At 57.2% G+C, this 10,366-nt stretch overlaps 1 pseudogene; it reads right to left on the reverse strand.

Annotated features, from left to right (window-relative positions):
• The window catches only part of LOC137314430 (SWI/SNF-related matrix-associated actin-dependent regulator of chromatin subfamily B member 1-like), a 43,962-nt pseudogene that overhangs the window by 18,819 nt on the left and 14,777 nt on the right, over nucleotides 1-10,366 (reverse strand).

Below are 10,366 nucleotides of genomic sequence, written 5' to 3' on the forward strand. Positions count from 1 at the left end.
TCACCCAGTCTGGGCCTATACCTGACTCCAGTCCTTACCCAGTCTGGGCCAATACCTGACTCCAGTCCTTACCCGGTCTGGGCCTATACGTGACTCCAGTCCTCACCCAGTCTGGGCCTATAAGTGACTCCAGTCCTTACCCAGTCTGGGCCAATACCTGACTCCAGTCCTTACCCAGTCTGGGCCGATACCTGACTCCAGTCCTTACCCGAGTCTGGGCCTATACCTGACTCCAGTCCTTACCCAGTCTGGGCCAATACCTGACTCCAGTCCTTACCCAGTCTGGGCCGATACCTGACTCCAGTCCTTACCCAGTCTGGGCCTATACCTGACTCCAGTCCTTACCCGAGTCTGGGCCTATACCTGACTCCAGTCCTTACCGAGTCTGGGCCAATACCTGACTCCAGTCCTTACCCAGTCTGGGCCGATACCTGACTCCAGTCCTTACCCGAGTCTGGGCCAATACCTGACTCCAGTCCTTACCCGAGTCTGGGCCAATACCTGACTCCAGTCCTTACCCAGTCTGGGCCAATACCTGACTCCAGTCCTTACCCAGTCTGGGCCGATAACTGACTCCAGTCCTTACCCGGTCTGGGCCTATACGTGACTCCAGTCCTTACCCAGTCTGGGCCAATACCTGACTCCAGTCCTTACCCGGTCTGGGCCTATACCTGACTCCAGTCCTCACCCAGTCTGGGCCAATACGTGACTCCAGTCCTTACCCAGTCTGGGCCAATACCTGACTCCAGTCCTTACCCGGTCTGGGCCAATACCTGACTCCAGTCCTTACCCAGTCTGTGCCAATACCTGACTCCAGTCCTTACCCAGTCTGGGCCTATACCTGACTCCAGTCCTTACCCGGTCTGGGCCTATACCTGACTCCAGTCCTGACCCGGTCTGGGCCAATACCTGACTCCAGTCCTTACCCAGTCTGGGCCAATACCTGACTCCAGTCCTTACCCAGTCTGGGCCGATACCTGACTCCAGTCCTTACCCGAGTCTGGGCCAATACCTGACTCCAGTCCTTACCCGTGTCTGGGCCAATACCTGACTCCAGTCCTTACCCAGTCTGGGCCAATACCTGACTCCAGTCCTTACCCAGTCTGGGCCGATAACTGACTCCAGTCCTTACCCGGTCTGGGCCTATACGTGACTCCAGTCCTTACCCAGTCTGGGCCAATACCTGACTCCAGTCCTTACCCGGTCTGGGCCTATACCTGACTCCAGTCCTCACCCAGTCTGGGCCAATACCTGACTCCAGTCCTTACCCAGTCTGGGCCAAAACCTGACTCCAGTCCTTACCCGGTCTGGGCCAATACCTGACTCCAGTCCTTACCCAGTCTGGGCCAATACCTGACTCCAGTCCTTACCCAGTCTGGGCCTATACCTGACTCCAGTCCTTACCCGGTCTGGGCCTATACCTGACTCCAGTCCTGACCCGGTCTGGGCCAATACCTGACTCCAGTCCTTACCCAGTCTGGGCCAATACCTGACTCCAGTCCTTACCCAGTCTGGGCCAATACCTGACTCCAGTCCTTACCCAGTCTGGGCCAATACCTGACTCCAGTCCTTACCCAGTCTGGGCCAATACCTGACTCCAGTCCTTACCCAGTCTGGGCCAATACCTGACTCCAGTCCTTACCCAGTCTGGGCCAATACCTGACTCCAGTCCTTACCCAGTCTGGGCCAATACCTGACTCCAGTCCTTACCCAGTCTGGGCCAATACCTGACTCCAGTCCTTACCCAGTCTGGGCCAATACCTGACTCCAGTCCTTACCCAGTCTGGGCCAATACCTGACTCCAGTCCTTACCCAGTCTGGGCCAATACCTGACTCCAGTCCTTACCCAGTCTGGGCCTATACCTGACTCCAGTCCTTACCCAGTCTGGGCCTATACCTGACTCCAGTCCTTACCCGGTCTGGGCCTATACCTGACTCCAGTCCTGACCCGGTCTGGGCCAATACCTGACTCCAGTCCTTACCCGGTCTGGGCCAATACCTGACTCCAGTCCTTACCCAGTCTGGGCCAATACCTGACTCCAGTCCTTACCCAGTCTGGGCCAATACCTGACTCCAGTCCTTACCCAGTCTGGGCCAATACCTGACTCCAGTCCTTACCCAGTCTGGGCCAATACCTGACTCCAGTCCTTACCCAGTCTGGGCCAATACCTGACTCCAGTCCTTACCCAGTCTGGGCCAATACCTGACTCCAGTCCTTACCCAGTCTGGGCCAATACCTGACTCCAGTCCTTACCCGGTCTGGGCCTATACCTGACTCCAGTCCTCACCCAGTCTGGGCCAATACCTGACTCCAGTCCTCACCCAGTCTGGGCCAAGACCTGACTCCAGTCCTCACCCAGTCTGGGCCTATACCTGACTCCAGTCCTTACCCAGTCTGGGCCAATACCTGACTCCAGTCCTTACCCAGTCTGGGCAAATACCTGACTCCAGTCCTTACCCAGTCTGGGCCAATACCTGACTCCAGTCCTTACCCAGTCTGGGCCAAGACCTGACTCCAGTCCTTACCCGGTCTGGGCCTATAGGTGACTCCAGTCCTTACCCAGTCTGGGCCAATACCTGACTCCAGTCCTTACCCAGTCTGGGCCAATACCTGACTCCAGTCCTCACCCAGTCTGGGCCAATACCTGACTCCAGTCCTCACCCAGTCTGGGCCTATACCTGACTCCAGTCCTTACCCAGTCTGGGCCAATACCTGACTCCAGTCCTCACCCGGTCTGGGCCAATACCTGACTCCAGTCCTTACCCAGTCTGGGCCAATACCTGACTCCAGTCCTCACCCAGTCTGGGCCAATACCTGACTCCAGTCCTCACCCAGTCTGGGCCAATACCTGACTCCAGTCCTTACCCAGTCTGGGCCAAGACCTGACTCCAGTCCTTACCCAGTCTGGGCCTATACCTGACTCCAGTCCTCACCCAGTCTGGGCCAATACCTGACTCCAGTCCTCACCCAGTCTGGGCCAATACCTGACTCCAGTCCTTACCCAGTCTGGGCCAATACCTGACTCCAGTCCTTACCCGGTCTGGGCCAATACCTGACTCCAGTCCTTGCCCAGTCTGGGCCTATACCTGACTCCAGTCCTAACCCGGTCTGAGCCTTTACCTGACTCCAGTCCTCACCCAGTCTGGGCCTATACCTGACTCCAGTCCTCACCCAGTCTGGGCCTACACCTGACTCCAGTCCTTACCCAGTCTGGGCCTATACCTGACTCCAGTCCTTACCCAGTCTGGGCCAATACCTGACTCCAGTCCTTACCCAGTCTGGGCCTATACCTGACTCCAGTCCTTACCCAGTCTGGGCCAATACCTGACTCCAGTCCTTACCCAGTCTGGGCCTATACCTGACTCCAGCCCTTACCCGAGTCTGGGCCAATACCTGACTCCAGTCCTTACCCAGTCTGGGCCTATACCTGACTCCAGTCCTTACCCGGTCTGGGCCGATACCTGACTCCAGTCCTTACCCAGTCTGGGCCGATACCTGACTCCAGTCCTTACCCAGTCTGGGCCGATACCTGACTCCAGTCCTTACCCAGTCTGGGCCTATACCTGACTCCAGTCCTTACCCAGTCTGGGCCAATACCTGACTCCAGTCCTTACCCAGTCTGGGCCAATACCTGACTCCAGTCCTTACCCAGTCTGGGCCAATACCTGACTCCAGTCCTCACCCAGTCTGGGCCGATACCTGACTCCAGTCCTTACCCAGTCTGGGCCTATACCTGACTCCAGTCCTTACCCAGTCTGGGCCTAAACCTGACTCCAGTCCTTACCCAGTCTGGGCCTATTAGTGACTCCAGTCCTCACCCAGTCTGGGCCTATACCTGACTCCAGTCCTTACCCAGTCTGGGCCTATACCTGACTCCAGTCCTTACCCAGTCTGGGCCTATTAGTGACTCCAGTCCTTACCCAGTCCGGGCCTATACCTGACTCCAGTCCTTACCCAGTCTGGGCCTATACCTGACTCCAGTCCTTACCCAGTCTGGGCCTATACCTGACTCCAGTCCTTACCCAGTCTGGGCCAATACCTGACTCCAGTCCTTACCCAGTCTGGGCCTATACCTGACTCCAGTCCTCACCCAGTCTGGGCCGAAACCTGACTCCAGTCCTTACCCAGTCTGGGACAATACCTGACTCCAGTCCTTACCCGGTCTGGGCCAATACCTGACTCCAGTCCTTACCCAGTCTGGGCTTATACCTGACTCCAGTCCTTACCCAGTCTGGGCCTATACCTGACTCCAGTCCTCACCCAGTCTGGGCCTATACCTGACTCCAGTCCTTACCCAGTCTGGGCCTATACCTGACTCCAGTCCTTACCCAGTCTGGGCCTATACCTGACTCCAGTCCTTACCCAGTCTGGGCCTATACCTGACTCCAGTCCTTACCCAGTCTGGGCCTATACCTGACTCCAGTCCTTACCCAGTCTGGGCCAATACATGACTCCAGTCCTTACCCAGTCTGGGCCTATACCTGACTCCAGTCCTTACCCAGTCTGGGCCTATACCTGACTCCAGTCCTCACCCAGTCTGGGCCAATACCTGACTCCAGTCCTCACCCAGTCTGGGCCAATACCTGACTCCAGTCCTTACCCAGTCTGGGCCTATACCTGACTCCAGTCCTTACCCAGTCTGGGCCTATATGTGACTCCAGTCCTTACCCGGTCTGGGCCGATACCTGACTCCAGTCCTTACCCGGTCTGGGCCTATACCTGACTCCAGTCCTTACCCGGTCTGGGCCTATACCTGACTCCAGTCCTTACCCAGTCTGGGCCTATACGTGACTCCAGTCCTTACCCGGTCTGGGCCAATACCTGACTCCAGTCCTGACCCAGTCTGGGCCTATACGTGACTCCAGTCCTTACCTGGTCTGGGCCTATACCTGACTCCAGTCCTTACCCGGTCTGGGCCAATACCTGACTCCAGTCCTCACCCAGTCTGGGCCTATACCTGACTCCAGTCCTCACCCAGTCTGGGCCGATACCTGACTCCAGTCCTTACCCAGTCTGGGCCAATACCTGACTCCAGTCCTTACCCGGTCTGGGCCAATACCTGACTCCAGTCCTTACCCGGTCTGGGCCTATACCTGACTCCAGTCCTTACCCGGTCTGGGCCAATACCTGACTCCAGTCCTTACCCAGTCTGGGCCTATACCTGACTCCAGTCCTGACCCAGTCTGGGCCAATACCTGACTCCAGTCCTTACCCAGTCTGGGCCAATACCTGACTCCAGTCCTTACCCGGTCTGGGCCTATACCTGACTCCAGTCCTTACCCAGTCTGGGCCTATACCTGACTCCAGTCCTTACCCAGTCTGGGCCTATACCTGACTCCAGTCCTTACCCAGTCTGGGCCAATACCTGACTCCAGTCCTTACCCAGTCTGGGCCAATACCTGACTCCAGTCCTCACCCAGTCTGGGCCTATACCTGACTCCAGTCCTGACCCAGTCTGGGCCAATACCTGACTCCAGTCCTGACCCGGTCTGGGCCAATACCTGACTCCAGTCCTTACCCGGTCTGGGCCTATACCTGACTCCAGTCCTTATCCGGTCTGGGCCAATACCTGACTCCAGTCCTTACCCGGTCTGGGCCGAAACCTGACTCCAGTCCTTACCCGGTCTGGGCCAATACCTGACTCCAGTCCTTACCCAGTCTGGGCCAATACCTGACTCCAGTCCTTACCCGGTCTGGGCCTATACCTGACTCCAGTCCTCACCCAGTCTGGGCCTATACCTGACTCCAGTCCTTACCCAGTCTGGGCCTATACCTGACTCCAGTCCTTACCCAGTCTGGGCTTATACCTGACTCCAGTCCTTACCCAGTCTGGGCCAATACCTGACTCCAGTCCTTACCCAGTCTGGGCCAATACCTGACTCCAGTCCTTACCCAGTCTGGGCCTATACCTGACTCCAGTCCTTACCCAGTCTGGGCCGATACCTGACTCCAGTCCTTACCCAGTCTGGGCCTATACCTGACTCCAGTCCTTACCCAGTCTGGGCCGATACCTGACTCCAGTCCTTACCCAGTCTGGGCCAATACCTGACTCCAGTCCTTACCCAGTCTGGGCCTATACCTGACTCCAGTCCTTACCCAGTCTGGGCCTATACCTGACTCCAGTCCTTACCCAGTCTGGGCCAATACCTGACTCCAGTCCTCACCCAGTCTGGGCCAATACCTGACTCCAGTCCTCACCCAGTCTGGGCCTATACCTGACTCCAGTCCTTACCCAGTCTGGGCCAATACCTGACTCCAGTCCTCACCCGGTCTGGGCCTATACCTGACTCCAGTCCTTACCCAGTCTGGGCCAATACCTGACTCCAGTCCTCACCCAGTCTGGGCCAATACCTGACTCCAGTCCTCACCCAGTCTGGGCCAATACCTGACTCCAGTCCTCACCCAGTCTGGGCCAATACCTGACTCCAGTCCTCACCCAGTCTGGGCCAATACCTGACTCCAGTCCCTACCCAGTCTGGGCCAAGACCTGACTCCAGTCCTTCCCCAGTCTGGGCCTATACCTGACTCCAGTCCTCACCCAGTCTGGGCCAATACCTGACTCCAGTCCTCACCCGGTCTGGGCCAATACCTGACTCCAGTCCTTACCCAGTCTGGGCCAATACCTGACTCCAGTCCTTACCCGGTCTGGGCCAATACCTGACTCCAGTCCTTGCCCAGTCTGGGCCTATACCTGACTCCAGTCCTTACCCGGTCTGAGCCTTTACCTGACTCCAGTCCTTACCCAGTCTGGGCCTATACCTGACTCCAGTCCTTACCCAGTCTGGGCCAATACCTGACTCCAGTCCTCACCCAGTCTGGGCCAATACCTGACTCCAGTCCTTACCCAGTCTGGGCCTATACGTGACTCCAGTCCTTACCCAGTCTGGGCCTATACCTGACTCCAGTCCTTACCCGGTCTGGGCCTATACCTGACTCCAGTCCTTACCCAGTCTGGGCCTATACCTGACTCCAGTCCTTACCCAGTCTGGGCCGATACCTGACTCCAGTCCTTACCCAGTCTGGGCCTATACCTGACTCCAGTCCTTACCCAGTCTGGGCCAATACCTGACTCCAGTCCTTACCCAGTCTGGGCCAATACCTGACTCCAGTCCTCACCCAGTCTGGGCCTATACCTGACTCCAGTCCTTACCCAGTCTGGGCCTATACCTGACTCCAGTCCTTACCCAGTCTGGGCCTATACCTGACTCCAGTCCTAACCCAGTCTGGGCCTATACCTGACTCCAGTCCTTACCCAGTCTGGGCCTATTAGTGAATCCAGTCCTTACCCAGTCCGGGCCTATACCTGACTCCAGTCCTTACCCAGTCTGGGCCTATACCTGACTCCAGTCCTTACCCAGTTTGGGCCTATACCTGACTCCAGTCCTTATCCGGTCTGGGCCAATACCTGACTCCAGTCCTTACCCGGTCTGGGCCTATACCTGACTCCAGTCCTTACCCAGTCTGGGCCAATACCTGACTCCAGTCCTTACCCGGTCTGGGCCTATACCTGACTCCAGTCCTTACCCGGTCTGGGCCAATACCTGACTCCAGTCCTTACCCAGTCTGGGCCAATACCTGACTCCAGTCCTTACCCGGTCTGGGCCTATACCTGACTCCAGTCCTTACCCAGTCTGGGCCTATACCTGACTCCAGTCCTTACCCAGTCTGGGCCTATACCTGACTCCAGTCCTTACCCAGTCTGGGCCTATACCTGACTCCAGTCCTTACCCAGTCTGGGCCAATACCTGACTCCAGTCCTTACCCAGTCTGGGCCAATACCTGACTCCAGTCCTTACCCAGTCTGGGCCTATACCTGACTCCAGTCCTTACCCAGTCTGGGCCAATACCTGACTCCAGTCCTTACCCAGTTTGGGCCTATACCTGACTCCAGTCCTTACCCAGTCTGGGCCAATACCTGACTCCAGTCCTTACCCAGTCTGGGCCAATACCTGACTCCAGTCCTTACCCGGTCTGGGCCTATACCTGACTCCAGTCCTTACCCAGTCTGGGCCTATACCTGACTCCAGTCCTTACCCAGTCTGGGCCTATACCTGACTCCAGTCCTTACCCAGTCTGGGCCTATACCTGACTCCAGTCCTTACCCAGTCTGGGCCAATACCTGACTCCAGTCCTTACCCAGTCTGGACCAATACCTGACTCCAGTCCTTACCCAGTCTGGGCCTATACCTGACTCCAGTCCTTACCCAGTCTGGGCCAATACCTGACTCCAGTCCTTACCCAGTCTGGGCCAATACCTGACTCCAGTCCTCACCCAGTCTGGGCCAATACCTGACTCCAGTCCTCACCCAGTCTGGGCCAATACCTGACTCCAGTCCTCACCCAGTCTGGGCCTATACCTGACTCCAGTCCTCACCCAGTCTGGGCCGATACCTGACTCCAGTCCTTACCCAGTCTGGGCCAATTCCTGACTCCAGTCCTCACCCAGTCTGGGCCAATACCTGACTCCAGTCCTTACCCAGTCTGGGCTGATACCTGACTCCAGTCCTTACCCAGTCTGGGCCGATACCTGACTCCAGTCCTTACCCAGTCTGGGCCCATACCTGACTCCAGTCCTCACCCAGTCTGGGCCTATACCTGACTCCAGTCCTCACCCAGTCTGGGCCTATACCTGACTCCAGTGCTTACCCAGTCTGGGCCTATACCTGACTCCAGTCCTTACCCAGTCTGGGCCTATACCTGACTCCAGTCCTTACCCAGTCTGGGCCAATACCTGACTCCAGTCCTTACTCAGTCTGGGCCTATACCTGACTCCAGTCCTTACCCAGTCTGGGCCTGTACCTGACTCCAGTCCTCACCCAGTCTGGGCCAATACCTGACTCCAGTCCTTACCCAGTCTGGGCCAATACCTGACTCCAGTCCTAACCCAGTCTGGGCCTATACCTGACTCCAGTCCTTACCCAGTCTGGGCCTGTACCTGACTCCAGTCCTCACCCAGTCTGGGCCAATACCTGACTCCAGTCCTTACCCAGTCTGGGCCAATACCTGACTCCAGTCCTCACCCAGTCTGGGCCGATACCTGACTCCAGTCCTTACCCAGTCTGGGCCAATACCTGACTCCAGTCCTCACCCAGTCTGGGCCGATACCTGACTCCAGTCCTCAGCCAGTCTGGGCCTATACCTGACTCCAGTCCTTACCCAGTCTGGGCCAATACCTGACTCCAGTCCTCACCCAGTCTGGGCCAATACCTGACTCCAGTCCTTACCCAGTCTGGGCCGATACCTGACTCCAGTCCTTACCCAGTCTGGGCCAATACCTGACTCCAGTCCTTACCCAGTCTGGGCTGATACCTGACTCCAGTCCTTCCCCAGTCTGGGCCAATACCTGACTCCAGTCCTTACCCAGTCTGGGCCAATACCTGACTCCAGTCCTCACCCAGTCTGGGCCTATACCTGACTCCAGTCCTTACCCAGTCTGGGCCAAGACCTGACTCCAGTCCTTACCCAGTCTGGGCCAATACCTGACTCCAGTCCTCACCCAGTCTGGGCCAATACCTGACTCCAGTCCTCACCCAGTCTGGGCCAATACCTGACTCCAGTCCTCACCCCGTCTGGGCCTATACCTGACTCCAGTCCTCACCCAGTCTGGGCCGATACCTGACTCCAGTCCTCACCCAGTCTGGGCCAATACCTGACTCCAGTCCTTACCCAGTCTGGGCCAATACCTGACTCCAGTCCTTACCCAGTCTGGGCCTATACCTGACTCCAGTCCTTACCCAGTCTGGGCCTATACCTGACTCCAGTCCTTACCCAGTCTGGGCCAATACCTGACTCCAGTCCTTACCCAGTCTGGGCCAATACCTGACTCCAGTCCTTACCCAGTCTGGGCCTATACCTGACTCCAGTCCTTACCCAGTCTGGGCCAATACCTGACTCCAGTCCTTACCCAGTCTGGGCCTATACCTGACTCCAGTCCTTACCCAGTCTGGGCCTATACCTGACTCCAGTCCTTACCCAGTCTGGGCCTATACGTGACTCCAGTCCTTACCCAGTCTGGGCCTATACCTGACTCCAGTCCTTACCCAGTCTGGGCCTATACCTGACTCCAGTCCTTACCCAGTCTGGGCCAATACCTGACTCCAGTCCTTACCCAGTCTGGGCCAATACCTGACTCCAGTCCTTACCCAGTCTGGGCCTATACCTGACTCCAGTCCTTACCCAGTCTGGGCCAATACCTGACTCCAGTCCTTACCCAGTCTGGGCCTATACCTGACTCCAGTCCTTACCCAGTCTGGGCCTATACCTGACTCCAGTCCTTCCCCAGTCTGGGCCTATACCTGACTCCAGTCCTTACCCAGTCTGGGCCTATACCTGACTCCAGTCCTTACCCAGTCTGGGCCTATACCT

The sequence above is a fragment of the Heptranchias perlo genome, unplaced genomic scaffold (assembly GCF_035084215.1).
Source record: "Heptranchias perlo isolate sHepPer1 unplaced genomic scaffold, sHepPer1.hap1 HAP1_SCAFFOLD_504, whole genome shotgun sequence".
In the NCBI taxonomy this organism is placed as follows: Eukaryota; Metazoa; Chordata; class Chondrichthyes; order Hexanchiformes; family Hexanchidae; genus Heptranchias; species Heptranchias perlo.